The 19,926-nt window shown below is 42.4% G+C and overlaps 1 protein-coding gene across 2 annotated transcripts in view; it reads left to right on the top strand.

Moving 5' to 3' along the window:
* The first annotated feature begins 443 nt into the window (after window positions 1-443).
* PER2 (period circadian regulator 2) overlaps window positions 444-19,926 on the top strand; it is a 132,141-nt gene continuing 112,658 nt past the window's right edge. The window contains exon 1 of one of the 2 annotated variants that reach the window (XM_073625862.1): window positions 444-582. The gene's annotated coding sequence lies outside the window, so the exon portion shown is untranslated. The remainder of the gene's footprint in view (window positions 583-19,926) is intronic. The other variant, XM_073625861.1, reaches the window with a different exon arrangement.

Here is a 19,926-nt window from a genome sequence, read left to right as displayed (position 1 = left end):
TGTATTTGTATTTTCGGATGACACCTGTACTGACTAAACGAAAATTGTACGATCTGGTATTGTATGAGGAAAATTTCCGTGCTTGTCTGATTGAATAATATCGGATGAATTGTCGTGATCGGCTCTTGAAAGCTCTATATTAATGATCCGATTATCGTACAATAGCGTCAAAATCGGTATTTTTTTGTCCGATTTTCAGATCGCGTGTACGGGCCAAAAGGGATCTGCAGCTGAGTTTTTCTGCACTGCAATGGTTAACGGGAGTGCCAGGCTGCTGAGAATTTGGCTTGATGGGTCCCTGCAGAGAGAGAATTTGTGTGATTAGAAGGGATCTGGCATTTGTGTGTTTCAGTCACATGGGTGCGTAGCCTAGATAGGAGCAAGGTTTATATAACATGTTTATGTGGGAGGGGGGTTGAGGCTAATTCACTGCTGTCTCTGTTGGAGATGAGGAACGGCAAGATCCAGATGTAGGTGGCCCGTTACTGCTTACACAACAGCTGTTATATTCTGGGTCATTTTAAGCCACGAGATAGGAGAGCTGGTGTGCTGGTAACATTTTCTGGAATTCGATGGAGCACTGTAAGTTGATGTTTCTAACTGGCACTAAGGGCATTTGTGGTTATTCATTTGACCTGGTTTATACTAGGTTTGTAGAAAATATATATACACTGATGTATGGTTAGTATTTCTGGTTTTGTGTAAAGAAACTGAAAATTTTAAAGGCTGTGTAAAAGTGAGGACATCTACTGGGTAGCGAGATGGATATCTACCTATCATCATATTCTGTCCCAAGTAGATACTTGGGCAAGGATCAGATGTTCTGTAAAGTGTGTTTTAACCCTTTCACGACTAAGCCTATTTCTGACATTTGGTGTTTACAAGTTAAAATCTGTATATGTTGCTAGAAAATTACTTGGAGCCCCCAAACATTACGTATATATTTTTTAGCAGAGAATCTAGAGAATAAAATGGTGATTGTTGCAATATTTTATGTCACACGGTATTTGTGCAGCGGTCTTTTAAACACAACTTTTTGGGGAAAAAGACACACTTTCATGAATTAAAAAAAAAACGAAACAGTAAAGTTAGCCCAATTTTTTTTTTTTGTATAATGTGACAGATGATGTTACGCTGAGTAAATAGATACCAAACATGTCACGCTTTAAAATTGCGCCCACTCGTGGAATGGCGACAAACTACGGTACCTAAAAAATCTCCATAGGTGACATTGAAAAAAATAAAATAACTGCTACCAGGTTAGAGTTACAGAGGAGGTCTACTGCTAGAATTATTGCTCTCGCTCTGACAATTGCGGCGATACCTCACATGTGTGATTTGAATATCGTTTACATATGCGGGTGCGACTTTCATATGCGTTTTCTTTGCTGCGCGAGCTCGCGGGGATGGGGGGCATTTAAAAAATTTTTTTTTTTTTTTTTATTTCATTTGTTTGAATTTTTTTACTTTGTGTTAAAAAAAAAAAAAAAAAAATTGATCACTTTTATTGCTGTCACAAGAGAAATCTACAGAAAAGGTGACTTCACAAGAGAAATCTACAGAAAAGGTGACTTACCCTACTTTCACATCTCTGCGTCTGAAAATAAACTGCTCTGCGGAAACGCCATTCATTCTGAATGCAGCCCCCATGCATGTAAAATCGCAGTGCAGGAACCGCAGGGAAAACACGGCTGCATGCACCTTCATTTTACAAGCACAGCAGCCCCGTCTGAATGGGCTGCCACGCCCGCACACATGCGGACACCTGAAACGCAAGAGCGTGAACCTAGGGTTAAAGTGCTTCTGAAGGCATAAGGTTTTTTTTAACTTTAATGGATTTTTTTTTTTTTTTTTTTTTTTTTTTATTTTGGTAAAAAAAAAAAAACTTCTGTGTCACAGGATCCCAACTCCCTTATACTTAACCTGAACCCCCCCCTCCCAGGGCGGATTGGTAGCAGCGGGAACCATGGGCTGCCGCTGTTCAAATTCTGTGACGAGGGTGTGGGGGAGGAACCAAGCCATGCTTTCTGTGTCTATAGGCGCAGGCAACGTGGCTCAAGATAGAGCCTTCCTACCGGGGTACCCGCTGAAGAGGTGGAGCACCCCAGAAGAGAGGGATCAAGGCTGCTTTGTGCAAAATCATTGCACTGTGTGTGTGTGTTGTTGATAGAGAGATATATATATATATGTATATTCACTTTAATAGCATAAGGCGCCAGAAAATAGCAACATTTATAAAACTGTTATGCAGTAACAGTGTTTTGTAGTATGCAGTGTTTTGCCTATAATGTAAAGACAGTGATTCTCAAATGACTTTGCATCACATGCCAGTTTGACGTTCTTTTTTTTTTTTTTTTTTTGTTTTATAATCACTTTTTCTTAAGACAAATTTCAACATACAACATAGAAATACACATTGCACAATATATCTATATAAATCTTTTCATTAACATACACCACACTAATTTAGTGTTTTAATTCAATATAATCTCACTCCATTTCATTTATACCTCTCCACCTTTCATTTTAATCTACCCTTCTTTATGTGATTCCATTACATGTTGCCCATCCCATGCCTAATTTACTATTATAACTTATCCTCTTCCTTTTAATGACATCAATCATCTCTCCACTGTGCCTCCCCAGAGGAGCAAAAAATAAAAAAACCTCACCTCCTCCCAATTTCCCCCCACCAGATGCATCTCACAGACTATCCGATCCATAAAGTAGCATTGCCCTCCTCCTATTTCTGAGGAGTAATACAGCCATCCTGCCCATGTATCTTTAAATTTATTCTGTTGGTCTTTAACTATATGTAGCCATCTCTTTGCTTCCATTATTTCTTCCACCTCTTTTTTCCAATCCATTATTAGTGGGACATCCAGACTTTCCAAAATCTAGGTATCAATATTTTGGCTGCATTTAGCAAATGGGGAGTATTGCTCCTCTTATAAAACCTAGCAGATGATGGCATCCCATGAAAAAGAAAGTATAATGGAGAGAATTCTATAGGTCTATCTCATCCCAGAAAACTTTAATCCTTGGGCAATGCCACCATAAATGCAGAAATGAACCCCTTTGGTTACATCCCCTCCAGCAGTTAACATCCGCCAATGGATATATCTGAGCCAATCGAACCGGTGCACGATACCATCTTGTCGGGAACTTATAAGACATCTCCTGTATATGGGAACTTATTGAGGTATGGTGCGTCGCTCCCATCAGCCTTTTAATCTGTTCTGATGTAAAATTATAGCCCAGTGCTCTTTCCCATTCTCGAATGAAATGGGGAGTTGTCATATTTTGAGCGCTCAGAACCAGCCTATACATTTGAGACAACATATGACCCGACTCTGCTAAGTTAACACTCCATTCCTTAAAAGTAGTAAGTGGGTTCGCTGGTCTAATCTGGTGTTTCCACTTACTGAACAAATCTGTCAGTTGACGGTGTTTCCATACAGCCATTGGTACTTCCCCCAGTATTCGAACCAAATCCACCAATGGAAGCAACTTACCCTGTGGGGCCACGCCAGCGCAATTACCCTTTCCGTCCATTCCCCAGCGATCTAAACTGCCTTTCTCTTCCCCCGGGGAAAACCAGGGAAATCCTTCCAATGATGTTAAAGAGGATATATTGGGGGGGGGGGGACTTTCTTGTACTGTTCATTTTATCCCAAATGGATAGTGTTGTCTTCGTCAGTGGTGATGCATATTACAAAAACCCCCTATAAGAAACCGGAATCCAGGGGGCTCCGGCCAAGTTCCTACCTGCTAATGTTTTCTCCAAGGGCACCCAAATTTTACTAGTGGAGTCATGGCACCAGTCCATTATATGAACCAGTCTCCTCAAAATCTTGTGTGCCAACCTGGGATGTTTATCTCTCCACACAAAGGTCATAAAAGCCCTTCGTGTTTAACCACTTGCTGACTAGCCATTGCAGTTGTATTGCAGCAGAATGGCACGGCTGGGAGAAACGACGTTATGTAATGTCACTTGGCCTTGTGGCCACTAGGGGGCGTGCCCGGCGGTCATTATCGCCGCCGACACACGGAGAACCGGATCTGTGTGTGTAAACACAGTTTCTGGTTCTCTGAGGGGAGAACAGACAGATCGTCTGTTCATACAGAGTATGAACAGCGATCTGTCATCTCCCCTGCACAGCCCCCTCCCCCTTTCAGTTAGAACACACACTAGGAAACACAACCCCTTGACCGCCCCCTAGTGTTAACCTCTTCACTGCTACTGACATTTTTACAGTAATCAATGCATTTGTATAGCATTGATCGCTGTATTAATGCCAATGGTCCCAAAAATGTGTCAAAATTGTCCGATGTGTCCGCCATAATGTTGCAGTCCTGTTAAAAATTGCAGATCGCCACCATTACTAGCAAAAAAAAAAAAATGAATAATAAAAATGCCATAAAACTATCCCCTATTCTGTAGACGCTATAACTTTTGCACAAACCAATCAATCTACACTTATTGCGATTTTCTTGTTTTCTTTTTTTTTTTTTGTTTATAGCGCAAAAAATAAAAACCGCAGAGGCGATCAAATACCACCAAAAGCAAGCTTTATTTTTGGGGAAAAAAAGGACGTCAATTTTGTTTGGGTGCAACGTTGCACGACCGCGCAATTGTCAGTTAAAGCGACACAGTGCCGAATCGCAAAAAGTGCTCTGGTCAGGAAAGGGGTAAAATCTTCCGGGGCTGAAGCAGTTAAAGAATGTCTGTGGGAGTGTTATGGGTACGGTATGTAAAACGTAAATAAGCCTGGGAATTGCACTCATTTTAAGAGCGTTTACCCTGCCAAACCATGTCAGGGTATGACAAGTCTTTTATTATGGATACCATCAAGGGTCCATAGTTTAGATCATATAGGCGCTTCATATCTGAAGAGATATAGATCCCTAAATAGAATATAGAATCAAGGTGCCAAACTAGGGCCGAAACAACTAATCGATGAATCGACAACTAATCGATTATGAAATGAATCGATTACTATTTTCATAATCGATTAATCGGCCAGTAACATAATGGGGTTAAAAAAGCTAAAATTAGCCCTTTATAGTACAAAAAGTGAAAATAATCGCTTCTGTAAATATTACTTTCACAGTTCTACAGTAAAAAAAAAAGAAGGGCTAATTTTTTGTTTTGTTTTTAACTCCATTATGTTACTAAATGTCTTAGGCCTGGTTCCCACCCATGTGTTTTTTTTGGTGCTTTTTGCAGAAATGCACTACAGTTCATTTAACGTTCACATCTATGCTTTTTTCAGCTGCTGTGTATTTGGAAAGGGTCAAGGACCTTTTTCAATGCAAAACGGTGCTTTTTTGGTTCAATGTACTTCAATGGAGAAGCTGCAGAAAAGCATATAATATTACAGTTCTGTTTGAAAATCTGCAAAACAGTCTAGAACTTTTTTTTTTCTTTAACCAGTTGCCAACCGCCGCATGACGATGTACGTCGGCACAATGGCACGGGCAGGCATAAGGACTTACCTGTACGTCCCTGCCTGCCCGCGGGTGGGGGGTCCAATCTGACCACCCCCCCGGTGCCTGTGGCGGTCGGATTCAGGTCAGGGGCGATCAGAGGTGAGGGGGAGGCCACTTATTCGTGGCCACCCCCTCACGATCGCTCCTGGCGAATGACAAGCTTCCTCGGCTTCTGTAATGTAAACAGAAGCGGAGGAAGTGATGTCATCTCTCCTGGAGCCGGTCTTTTCGTTCTGGCGCCGAGGAGAGAAGACATCAATGTGAGTTTGCACAACACTACACTTACAGTAGAACACGCAGGAACACTTTTCACCCCCCTGTCACAGTGACACCAATAGCAGTTTTTTTTTTTTTTTTGCATTGGTGTCAGTTTATAACAGTTATAAGTGTTAGGGTTAGCCCCCTTTAGGTCTAGGGTACCCCCCCAACCCCCCTCAATAAAGGTTAACCCCTTGATCACCTCCCGTTGCCAGTGTCACTAAGCGATCGTTTTTCTGATCGCTGTATTAGTGACACAGGTGACGCTAGTTAGGGAGGTAAGTATATAGGTTCGCCGTCAGTGTTTTATAGCAACAAGGACCCCCATATACTACCTAATAAAGGTTTTAACCCCCTGATTGCCCCCTAGTTAACCCTTTCACCAGTGATCACCGTATAAGTGTTACGGGTGACGCTGGTTAGTTTGTTTATTATAGTTTTAGGGTACCCGCCGTTTATTACCTAATAAAGGTTTAACCCCCTAATTGCCCGGCGGTGATATAAGTTAAGTTTTCTGGGTCAGATAAGGTCTGCGACGCCCCAGGCAGTGTCAGGTACCGTTAACGCCCACGCACGCAGCATACACCTCCCTTAGTGGTATAGTATCTGAACAGATCAATATCTGATCCGATAAGATCTATACTAGCATCCCCAGCAGTTTAGGGTCCCCAAAAACGCAGTCTTAGCGGGATCAGCCCAGATACCTGCTAGCACCTGCGTTTTGCCCCTCGGCCCAGCCCATCCAAGTGCAGTATCGATCGATCACTGTCACTTACAAAACACTAAACGCATAACTGCAGCGTTCGCAGAGTCAGGCCTGATCCCTGCGGTCGCTAACAGTTTTTTGGTAGCGTTTTGAATCAGTCACTAACATTCGGGAGATTTTTTGCCTGTGAGTCTCACTAGTGTACCGCTAAATTTAGAGCCCAAAATGGCAAATCGAAGGTACACTAGTGAAGAGGCCTACACGTTTCTGAGCATGACAGATAGTGAAGAGGAAGTCACTCATCTGTCAGATTCAGGCTCAGAATACGATCCTGTAGACGACAGCGGCTCCATGACAGATAGCTCTGACGACGGAGTTGTGGCCCCTGCTAAGGTCAGGCGTACCAGACCCCAATCTTCTTCTTCTGTCCTTGATGTGCAAGAACCGCAGGTCCCTCGTATGGAGCAGAGCAGTACTAGCGTCGCTATTCCTTCTGGTAAACTGGCAAGCACCAGCGGCCTAGTACACCCTGGTCGTACATCCAGCACTGCAGTAACACTTGGTGACGTGGCGAGTCCCATAAGTGCAGTTCAAGCTGGTGAGGTGGCAAGCACAAGTAGTGTCCAGCTGCCACCAAGAAGACGAACACAGGCCCGTCGTGCCCATAGTGACCTTCCTGCTGCATTCGCCAATCCGAATTGGGAACCCACCACTTCTGCAGCACCCGTACTTCCCCCATTCACTGGCCAACCTGGCATTCATGTGGAAACAGTTGATTTTACGCCACTTGATTTTTATTCACTGTTTTTCACCGAAGATCTCTATAGATCTATTGTGGACTAAAGCAATTTGGACGCTGGTCAACACATAGCCGCTATTCCCCAGTCCTCCCTTGCCAGAGATTGGAGACCAATTACGGTTTCCGAATTTAAGATCTTTCTGGGCCTTTCTCTCAACATGGGCATAACTAAGAAGAGCGAGTTGCGGTCATATTGGTCCACTGACCCAATTCACCATATGCCCTTGTTCTCTGCCTCCATGACCAGGGCACGATACGAGCCGATTTTGCGGTTCAACAATGAACTCTGTCGTCCTCGTGGAGACCCTGAATACGATCGGCTCTACAAAATTCGGCCCCTCATAAACCACTTCAACCAACGTTTTGCAGACTTGTTTACTCCCCATCAAGTTGTCTGCGTTGATGAGTCCCTGATTAAGTTTTCTGGCCGCTTGTCATTCAAACAGTACCTTCCCAGCAAGCGTGCCAGATACGGGGTCAAGATGTATAAGCTCTGTGACAGGGCCACAGGCTATACATGTAGTTTTATGGTTTACGAGGGCAAAGATAGTCATGTAGAGCCGACAAACTGCTCTGACTACATAGGAAGCGCTGGCAAGATTGTGTGGGACTTGGTGTCACCCTTATTCGTAAAGGGGTACCACTTATATGTGGACAATTATTACACGAGCGCGCCACTTTTTAGTCACCTTTTTGATCAGCAGATTGGAGCATGTGGCACCGTGCGACCTAATCGCCGGGGCTTTCCCCAGCGGCTTGTAGATTCCCGTCTTAGGCTGGGGGAGAGAGCCTGCTTGCAGTGTAATAATTTGCTCACTATGAAGTGGAGGGATAATAAGAATGTTTTCATTCTTACCTCCCTTCATGCAGACACGACGGTCCAAATTACTACGGCGACTGGTGTTGTGGAGAAACCCCTCTGTGTCCACGAATATAACCAAAATATGGGAGGGGTCGACCTCAACGACCAGTTGTTGGCGCCGTACCTAATTGCCCGTAAGGCCAGACGCTGGTATAAAAAAGTGTCTGTATACTTATTTCAATTGGCTTTGCTGAACGCTCATGTGCTATACAGAGCTTCAGGACGGACTGGATCCTTCCTTAAATTCCAGGAAGAGATCGTCAGAGCCCTTCTGTTTCCAGACGGTGCTCCACCTCACCTTCCCCAACCAAATGCAGTAAGCCGGCTGCATGAGAGGCATTTACCTTATGTCCTCCCGAGTACCCCTACCCAACGAGCCCCCCAAAGAAAATGTTGTGTCTGCAGAAAGCACGGATATAGGCGTGACACCCGGTATTATTGTCCCTCCTGTCCTGACAATCCTGGTCTTTGCATTGGTGAATGTTTTGAACACTACCATACACTAGTTGAGTTTTTTAGTGTAGGGTACAGCACTGCACAGACTAGGCACACTTTCACAGGGTCTCCCAAGATGCCATCGCATTTTGAGGGACCCAAACCTGGAAACTGTTACAGTTATAAAAGTTACAAAAAAAAGTAAAAAAAAAAAAAAAACACAAAAAAAAAATATAAAATAAAAAAAACAAAAATAGTTGTCGTTTTATTCTCTCTCTATTCTCTATTGTTCTGCTCTTTTTTACTGTATTCTATTCTGCAATGTGTTATTGTTGTTATGTTTTTATCATGTTTGCTTTATAGGTATGCAATTTTTTTTATACTTTACGGTTTACTGTGTTTTATTGTTAACCCTTTTTTTGTTTTCAGGTACGCCGTTCAGCTGCAGAGCGGATTTATTTATCTTGACAGCAACAGCGTTTGCTCACACGATACATAAAGCTGTGACTCCAGTGCTGTCGGAGGTGATTTCACCACCACAGTTACATACTTCAGCATATATGCCGAAGCGTGGGGGCAGCAGTGGGCGGAGGAGCGATTTTGCTCCTACCTTTTGCGGGAGGATGCCCCCATGCTTCGGCATATATAAACGGTGCATGTATGCCCATCATTAGAAGTGGGTGGATGAAGGGAGGTATTCTAATGGTGGGCATACCCACCAATCAATCTCTTTTTTTCATTCACCCACAGGCTGCATGAAAAAAAAGTTTACAATATATGCCCATTGCCCAACAAGACCAGCAACGTACTGGTATGTTGCTGGACTTTGAGTGGTTATAACAGAATGATGCCTGCAGGTTTAGGTATCATCTTGGTATCATTCTTTTCAGCCAGCGGTCGGCTTTCATGTAAAAGCAATCCTAGTGCCTAATTAGCCTCTAGACTGCTTTTACAAGCAGTGGGAAGGAATGCCCCCCCCCCCCCACCGTCTTCCATGTTTTTCTCTGGCTCTCCTAAACCTGAGAATGCAGCTGGTGATTCCGCCAGCTGAGCATAGAGCTGATCAGAGAGCAGAATGGCTCCAATCATCTCTATGGCCTAAGAAACCGGAAGCTACGAGCATTTCATGACTTAGATTTTGCCAGATGTAAACAGCGCCATTGGGAAAGCATTTTAACACACCGATCTTGGTGTGGTCAGATGCTTTGAGGGCAGAGGAGAGATCTAGGATCTAATAGACCCCAATTTTTTCAAAAAAGAGTACCTGTCACTACCTATTGCTATCATAGGGGATATTTACCCCTGTCCCCCCCCCCCCCCCTGCTCTCGCACATAGGCGAACGCAAGCGTCGGTCTGGCGTCAAATGTAAACAGCAATTGCACCATGCATGTGAGGTATCACCTCGAAGGTCAGATCGAGGGCAGTAGTTTTAGCAGTAGACCTCCTCTGTAAATCTAAAATCTAAAGTGGTAACCTGTAAAGGCTTTTAAAGGCTTTTAAAAATGTATTTAGTTTGTCGCCACTGCACGTTTGTGCGCAATTTTAAAGCATGCCATGTTTGGTATCCATGTACTCGGCCTAAGATCTTTTTTATTTCATCAAGCATTTGGGCAATATAGTGTTTTTTAGTGCACTAAAATTTAAAGTGTGTTTTTTCCCAAAAAAATGCGTTTAAAAATTGCTGCGCAAATACTGTGTGGAAAAAAAAAAATGAAACACCCACCATTTTAATCTGTAGGGCATTTGCTTTAAAAAAATATATAATGTTTGGGGGTCAAAGTAATTTTCTTGCAAAAAAAAATAATTTTTTCATGTAAACAAATAGTGTCAGAAAGGGCTTTGTCTTCAAGTGGTTAAAAGAGTGGGTGATGTGTGACATAAGCTTCTTAATGTTGTGCATAAAATGCCAGGACAGTTCAAAACCCCCCCAAATGACCCCATTTTGGAAAGTAGACACCCCAAGCTATTTGCTGAGAGGCATGTCGAGTCCATGGAATATTTCATATTGTGACACAAGTTGCGGGAAAGAGACAATTTTTTGCACAAAGTTGTCACTAAATGATATATTGCTCAAACATGCCATGGGAATATGTGAAATTACACCCCAAAATACATTCTGTTGCTTCTCCTGAGTACTTTTTGGGAGCCTAGCCGCGTACGGGACCCCGAAAACTAAGCACCAACTTCAGGCTTTCTAGGGGGGGGGAAATTTATGATTTCACTCCTCACTGCCTATCACAGTTTCGGAGGCCATGGAATGCCCAGGTGGCACAAACCCCCCCCAATTGACTCTATTTTGGAAAGTAGACGCCCCAAGCTATTTGCTGAGAGGTATAGTGAGTATTTTGCAGACCTCACTTTTTGTCAAAAAGTTTTGAAAATTGAAAAAAGAAAAAAACATTTTTTTCTTGTCTTTCTTCATTTTCAAAAACAAATGAGAGCTGCAAAATACTCACCATGCCTCTCAGCAAATAGCTTGGGGTGTCTACTTTCCAAAATGGGGTAATTTGGGGGGGGGGGGGTTTCATGGCATTTTATGACCTTCGAAACTGTGATGGGTAGTGAGGAGTGAATCAAAAATTTACGCCCTTAGAAATCCTGAAGGCAGTGCTTGGTTTTCGGGGCCCCGTACTCGACTAGGCTCCCAAAAAGTCCCACACATGTGGTATCCCCGTACTCAGGAGAATCAGCAAAATGTATTTTGGGGTGCGATTCCACATATGCCCATGGCCTGTGTGAGCAATATATCATTCAGTGACAACTTTGTGCAAAAAAAAAAAGTTTGTCATTTTCCTGCAACTTGTGGCAAAATATAAAATATTCCATGGACTCAACATGCCTCTCAGCAAATAGCTTGGGGTGTCTACTTTCCAAAATAGGGGTCATTTGGGGGGTTTTGTGCCATCTGGGCATTTTATGGCCTTCAAACTGTGATAGGTAGTGAGGAGTGAAATCAAAAATTTACGCCCTTAGAAATCCTGAAGGCGGTGCTTGGTTTCGGGGCCCCGTACGTGGCTAGTCTCCCAAAAAGTCCCACACATGTGGTATCCCCGTACTCAGGAGAAGCAGCTGAATGTATTTTGGGGTGCAATTCCACATAGGCCCATGGCCTGTGTGAGCAATATATCATTTAGTAACAACTTTTTGTAATTTTTTTTTTTCTCATTATTCAATCACTTGGGACAAAAAAATGAATATTCAATGGGCTCAACATGCCTCTCAGCAATTTCCTTGGGGTGTCTACTTTCCAAAATGGGGTCATTTGGGGGGGGGGGGGTTTGTACTGCCCTGCCATTTTAGCACCTCAAGAAATTACATAGGCAATCATAAACTAAAAGCTGTGTAAATTCCAGAAAATGTACCCTAGTTTGTAGACGCTATAACTTTTGCGCAAACCAATAAATATACGCTTATTGACATTTTTTTTTTTATCAAAGACATGTGGCCGAATACATTTTGGCCTAAATGTATGACTAAAATTTAGTTTATTGGATTTTTTTTAAACAAAAAGTAGAAAATATCATTTTTTTTTCAAAATTTTCGGTCTTTTTCTGTTTATAGCGCAAAAAAATAAAAAACGCAGAGGTGATCAAATACCATCAAAAGAAAGCTCTATTTGTGGGAAGACAAGGACGCAAATTTTGTTTGGCTACAGCTTTGCATGACCGTGCAATTATCAGTTAAAGTGAAGCAGTGCCAAATTGTAAAAAGTGCTCTGGTCAGGAAGGGGGTAAATCCTTCCGGGGCTGAAGTGGTTAAATAAAAAACTTTGATCTGAGTCTGATATTTACAAGATTCAACCTCTAATAGTATATAGAGTATATCTCCTCTAATAGTACTGTATATAGAGTATATCTCATCTGTCTGTTATTCTCAGAGTGGATTAAAGATTTTACTCCCTAACCATATAGTTGGTTATTTTATATTTACCCCTGCGTATAGAGATATTTAGGAATAAATGTCCTTTTTTTTAAACTTTACATATTAACTAAATTATACACCACACTTTCTAAGGTTATTAATCGATTAATCAAAACAGTAATCGGCCAACGAATCGATTATGAAAATAATCGTTAGTTGCAGCCCTATGCCAAACAAAAGGAAAAGATTGTTGCAAGGTAGTCTTCATCCTCAAAGGCCCATGGCTCGGCATCAACACTGATTTCTCAATATTTATTTTAAAATTGGATATAAGGCCAAATCTGTCTATCTCCAACATCAGTTACATCAAAGACTCTTGAAGAGAGGTACAACAGTAGATCATCTGCGTAAGCTGAGATCTTATGTTCCGTTGATCCAGTACAAATCCCCTTCCTATTTCCCCTAATTGTGCACAGCAAGGGCTCCAGCACCATAGCAAATAACAATGGGGACAGTGGACATCCCTGCCTAGTTCCATTCCGTATCTCAAAATAATCTGATAGTCTACCATTAACTTTAACCTTTAAAGAGGAACCAACAGGATTGAAGAAAACTTTTTATAATACATATTTGTAAGACCAACAGGTCCCAGGCTTTTACCTAATGACAGCAATCGCTCCGGCCAGTTCTTCAATGGAGATTGCTTTTTCCATTTCCTCCAAGGCCACAGATGGAATGGCCTGTAGCCCTGAGGCCTCAAGATATTCCCAAATTCTATCCAAACGTCCACCCTACACCCCCACAGGAGCTGAGTCTGTTATATAGAGACACAAAAAAATTAGTCCACTATCTGCTTATCGCCTGTCTTTATCCACTTAAGGACTAGCCTCGTTTTGGATTTTAGGTGTTTACATGTTTAAAACAGGTTTTTTTGCTAGAAAATAACTTAGAACCCTCAAACATTATATATTGTTTTTTTTCCTAACACCCTAGAGAATAAAATGGCGGTCATTGCAATACTTTTTTTTGCACCGTATTTGCGCAGCGGTCTTCTAAGCGCACTTTTTTTGGAAAAAATTAACTCTTTTGAATAAAAAAATAAGACAACAGTAAAGTTAGCCCAATTTTTTTTATATTGTGAAATATAATATTACGCCAAGTAAATTGATACCCAACATGTCACGCTTCAAAATTGCGCCCGCTCGTGGAATGGCGTCAAACTTTTACCCTTAAAAATCTCCATAGGCGGCGTTTAAAACATTCTGCAGGCTTCATGTTTTGCGTTACAGAGGAGGTCTAGGGCTAGAATTATTGCTCTCGCTCTACCGGTCGCAGCAATACCTCACCTGTGTGGTTTGACCATCGTTTTCGTATGCGTTCGCTTCTGCGCGTGAGCTCGTTGGGACAGGGCGCTTTAAATTTTTTTTTTTTTCTTATTTATTTTACTTTTAATTAATTTACACTAAAATGCAAGAAAAAAAAAAGTGACAAAAAAAAAAGCCTTTAAGACATATGGGCGGAGCTGACGTCATGACGTTGCTTCCGCCGTCCTATGGTATGGAGACGGGTGGGCGCCATCTTAGCCTCACTCGTCTCCAGACCAAGGAAGTGACAGGTCCCAATCTCCGCCGCTACCGACGGCTCCAGTAAGCGGCGGAGGGTGCGGGAGAGCGGCAGAAGGGGGAGGCACCTCTCCTGCCGCCGATTACGATGATCTGGCGGCGAATCCGCCGCGGAGACCACCATTATCGGAAACACGACTGGCTCCTGTAAAGATGGATACCTCGGTTGTGGCAGCAGCTGCTGCCGTTACTGAGATATACGTCAGCACTTTGCAGAGGGATATGTACAGGAGTCGGTCGGTAAGTGGTTAAAGTTTGAACATGGTGTGAATCCTGTTGTTTCTTTAGTTGTCTAGCCAATAGTCTCCCACCCTTATTCCCCTGTTCATAGAATCAGTGCGCAAAGTATCTGTTTTATTTTGAACTTTTCGATCAAGAAGCTGTTTTAAGTCTGCCTGCAGTTTCTCCAGTCTCTGCGTGTCCCCAGGTTTTAAATGGACCTTATGTTTAATTTCAAGTTTATGTATTTCCTCTAGGAGGCTGACCATTTCCTTCCGTCTCTTTTTAATATGCAAACCCATTGAAATTAACTTCCCTCTGATGACCGCCTTGTGGGCTTCCCATACCACTTGGTCAGACACCTCTGATATATTGGTCTCAAAATACTTTATAATGCTAATGTGCGGGACAGGGATTTCACATTCTGTTTATCATCCAAAATGGATTCATTCAATTGCCATGTTCTTTCCAGGCGCCCAATCGATGCCGGACATATCATTAACCACTTGCCTACCAGGCACTAACACCCCCTTCCTGCCCAAGCCATTTTTCAGCTTTCAGCGCTGTCGCACTTTGAATGACAATTGTGCGGTCATGCTACACTGTACCCAAACACATATTTTTTATCATTTTTTTCACACAAATAGAGCTTTCTTTTGGTGGTATTTAATCACTGCTGGGTTTTTTTTATCTTTTACAAAAAAAAGACCAAAAATTTTGAAGAACAAAATTTTTTTACTTTTTTTCTTTTCTGTCAGTAAATTCTGTAACTAAGTAATTTTTCGCCTTTACTGATGTGCGCTGATGAGGCGGCACCGATGGGCACTGTTAGGCTGAACTGGTGGGCATTGATGAGGTGGCACTAATATGCTGCACTGGTGGGCACAGATAGGCTGTATATATGGGCATTGATGGGTGGCACTGATGGGCGACACTGGGCAGCACTGATAGGCGGCATTGATTGCCAGCACTGACTGGCATGGCTATTTGGCACTGATTGAACGCACTGATTGCTGCCACTGGTGGGAACTGTATTGTGACACTATATTTCTTTATTGTAATCAAGGCACTGATGATCAGTGCCCTGATTACATTCCTACATGTTCCCGTGAGGAGATGCCACTGATCGGCTCTCCTCACACTATAAGATTGAGGCGAGTGGGCCGATTACCGGCATCTCCGTGTTTACATGTGACTGGACACAGCCGATCACATGGTTAAAGGGCCGCGGCCACAGATCGGGGTCGCGCCGTGTCCTAGCAACACTGCGCGGCCATGATCGCCTGCGGCTGATTTGGGACGCCGTCATATGACGTTGTCCCAGAACAAGTGCACCACCTGTGCCCGGGGTCACACAACCCCCCCCCCCACGCCTTTTGGCAGAAAAAACAAAGTCCCTTGTCTCGGGACTGACCTATTGGGGAAAAGATGGTTAAAAACATGAACAGGGTACCTCGTAAACCCCTGGTGTGTATGTATGTGTATGTATGTATGTGTGTGTGTGTGTGTGTATATATGTATGTATGTGTGTATATATATTTGCGGTATTTCAGCATTTTGCCTCAAAAATTCCCACCAAAGGGGATAAAACAAAAAAAGTGGGAGGGTGGTGGGGGACTAGGAGGACAGAGGGGAAAAACGACATCGCCCCCCCCCCCCCCGAAAAAAAAGAGGGTGGGTAATAAAAGGGGTCAAAAAAAGGGGGGGAGGGTGGTGGGGGATTAAGAGAGAACAGAGGGGAAAAAACAACCTCTCCCATCCCCCCCGGCAAACTCTAGGCAATCTGCTCCTTTACTCTTAGCCTTTTTCACTTTACACCACTACACTGGCATATCTTTCTATGACCGGATTATAGTCCTGTCTTATCCACATCAATTTTCTGTTGACTGGCACTTGTTGCCATCGTTCTGGTTGTTGTAGTGATGGTTTATAGTTATTCAATTTCCAATCCGGAAAGTCCACGAGGGGGAGCTCCAGCACCTCTATGAAGTGTTGCAAGTCATCTTTTGTTTTAGGTGCTGCTGTTTTCCCATTCCAGGTTGCTACAACCTTAAAGGGATATCCCCAGCGATATTTAACATCAGCTTTTCTCAAGTGAGATCTCTCAAATCATGTAGACTTATGTCTATATGATGCTTTTCTTTCAGAAATATGTGAAAATCCAAAAGGTTAGCTGTTTGGAGTGCTGCCTATTATTATATATTTATACAGTATTATTCCTAGGTCTTTCTTGAGGGGAAGCCCAATTTTTTTTCCCCCCTATTTATGTAATTAACCCTTTTATGTACTGATATGGTTTGAGTGTGCATTAGCTTACCTTTTGTTTTACTAACTTTTCTGTTTTAAGTGGTTGCCCTTCTACATAGTGAATACAGGTGGTCACTGGCATTTTTTTTATTTTTATTTTTTTATTATTTATTTATTTATTTCAGGTACTTATAGCGCCGTCAATTTACGCAGCGCTTTACATATACATTGTACATTCACATCAGTCCCTACCCTCAAGGAGCTTACAATCTAAGGTCCCTAACTCGCATTCATACATACTAGGGACAATTTAGACAGGATCCAATGAACCTACCAGCGTGTCTTTGGAGTGTGGGAGGAAACCAGAAATCTTGGCATGCGCATCATTCACAGAAAACTTTGTAATTTTTTTTTTTTTTTTCCCCCAATGAATTCAAGGCATTCTCTGGTTGGACAAGGTAAAGATTGTGACATCACTGCCCCTTCCACTCCACTTCATCTATTCAGGGAAAGCCTTGTATTCATTGAAATAAATACATTGCTTTCTGTGAATGGTACCTGTGCTGTCCCTGTGTTCACTATGAAAAAGAGCAGTCACTTGGCATAGGACCCATAAGACCACAGCAGTTCCTGTAGTAGTGGCAACTATTACAGCGATTTCTGTCTGCTTCCACAGCAGTCCCACTGGTATACATTGGTACAGGTTGGAACAATCACTATGCCAGAAAAAACATACATGGAGTTCAGCTTTAAATGGTCAGCAAAGAAACCTACAAGACAATTATCCTAAACGTACCTTATGCTGCTGCATTGGCGCATGTGGCATTTCTCACCAAACAGCCAACCTTCTCGTTTGGGGAGAAAACCTGTATGCACAGGGAAATGCCTATGGAGATGCGATCGACTTGTACCTGAGCATGGCAGCACCATTTGTTGGATATAAATAGAGTTCACAAGCTGTGATATGTGCCAAAAGAGATGTTACTAAATACTGACATATATATATATATTCTTTACTATTAAAAGTTACAACTGGTCTAAAGTTGTTATCTAGCTATTTTATGTGGAATTCTACAACATTGATGCCATGTTGAAATATGGTTATAACAGCCAAAGCTTCAGACAGAAAATCATCAGAGGGGGAATTAAATAAAGCAGTTATGACACTGTTCTAGAAGTATGGTCTCTTTAAATTGACTTGCACCGACTTCATGAAAGCCATGCCACAGTTTTGTAAATTGTTCCAACATGTGTGACAGCTTCTTTTTAGTAGTTATTTCTTTGACAAAATGTCAATGTGGCTGTGACCAGTTCAAAAAGAATTGCCTTCTGTTTGCAGATAGTGAAACTGGAGATATTCAGGACCAACTCAAAATTGGGTACAGAGACAGGCCAGAGTTATTGGGAGTGTGTGGAGGAAGGTGTTGTGTGTTTTAACCACTTCAGCCCCGGAAGGATTTACCCCCTTCCTGACCAGAGCACTTTTTACAATTTGGCACTGCGTCGCTTTAACTGCTAATTGCGCGGTCATGCAATGCTGTTCCCAAACGAAATTTGCGTCCTTTTCTTCCCACAAATAGAGCTTTCTTTTGATGGTATTTGATCACCTCTGCCGGTTTTTATTTTTTGTGCTATAAATGCAAAAAGACCGAAAATTTTGAAAAAAAAATATTTTCTACTTTTTGTTATAAAAAAAATTCCAATAAACTCAATTTTAGTCATACATTTAGGCCAAAATGTATTCGGCCACATGTCTTTGGTAAAAAAAAATGTCAAGTGTATATTTATTGGTTTGCGCAAAAGTTATAGCGCCTACAAACTAGGGTACATTTTCTGGAATTTACAAAGCCTTTAATTTATGACTGCCTATGTCATTTCTTGAGGATTTCTAAGGGCGTAAATTTTTGATTCACTCCTCACTACCTATCACAGTTTCGAAGGCCATAAAGTGCCAAAATAGCACAGAACCCCCCCCAAATGACCCCATTTTGGAAAGTAGACACCCCAAGCTATTTGCTGAGAGGCATGGTGAGTATTTTGCAGCTCTCATTTGTTTTTGAAAATGAAGAAAGACAAGAAGAAAAAATTTTTTTTTCAATTTTCAAAACTTTGTGACAAAAAGCGAGGTCTGCAAAATACTCACTATACCTCTCAGCAAATAGCTTGGGGTGTCTACTTTCCAAAATGGGGTCATTTGGGGGGGTTTTGTGCCACCTGGGCATTCCATGGCCTCCGAAACTGTGATAGGCAGTGAAGAGTGAAATAAAAAATTTACGCCCTTAGAAAGCCTGAAGGCGGTGCTTGGTTTTCGGGGTCCTGTAGGCGGCTAGGCTCCCAAAAAGTCTCACACATGTGGTATCCCCATACTCAGGAGACGCAACAGAATGTATTTTGGGGTGTAATTTCACATATTCCCATGGCCTTGGATTCCAAACATTACATGCTTTAAAAGTGCAGTGGCAACAAACTAAATTTTTTTTAAAAGCCTTTACAGGTTACCGCTTTAGATTTACAGAGGAGGTCTACTGTTAAAATTACTGCCCTCGATCTGACCTTCGCGGTGATACCTCACATGCATGGTGCAATTGCTGTTTTTTTTTTCTTTATTATTTTTTTCCTTTTTTATCTTATTTTTAAACTATTCCTTTCATTTTTATTTTTTTTTAATCATTTTTATTGTTATCTCAGGGAATGTAAATATCCCCTATGATAGCAATAGGTAGTGACAGGTACTCTTTTTTGAAAAAACTGGGGTTTATTAGACCCTAGATCTCTCCTCTGCCCTCAAAGCATCTGACCACACCAAGATCGGTGTGATAAAATGCTTTCCCAATTTCCCAATGGCGCTGTTTACATCCGGCGAAATCTAAGTCATGAAATGCTCGTAGCTTTCGGTTTCTTAGGCCATAGAGATGTTTGGAGCCACTCTGGTCACCGGTCACCTCTATGGTCAGCTGGCTGAATCACCGGCTGCATTCTCAGGTTCCCCCTGTTGGGACAGGAGAGCCAGAGAAAAACACGGAAGACGGTGGGGGGGGGGGGATTCCCTCCCACTGCTTGTAAAAGCAGTCTAGAGGCTAATTGGCCGATAGGATTGCTTTTACATGAAAGCCGACCGCTGGCTGAAAAGAATGATACCAAGATGATACCTAAACCTGCAGGCATCATTCTGGTATAACCACTCAAAATCCAGCAACATACCAGTACGTTGCTGGTCCTTGTTGGGCATATATTGCAAACTTTTTTTCATGCAGCCTGTGGGCTGAACGAAAAAAAGAGATTGATCGGTGGGTATGCCCACCATTAGAATACCTCCCTTCATCCACCCACTTCTAATGATGGGCATACATGCACCGTTTATATATGCTGACGCATGGGGGCATCCTCCCGCAAAAGTTAGAAGCAAATCGCTCCTCCGCCCTC

Source organism: Aquarana catesbeiana, linkage group LG04 (genome assembly GCF_042186555.1).
Source record: "Aquarana catesbeiana isolate 2022-GZ linkage group LG04, ASM4218655v1, whole genome shotgun sequence".
NCBI classification, from domain to species: Eukaryota; Metazoa; Chordata; class Amphibia; order Anura; family Ranidae; genus Aquarana; species Aquarana catesbeiana.
This window is presented reverse-complemented; position numbering and strand designations above follow the sequence as displayed.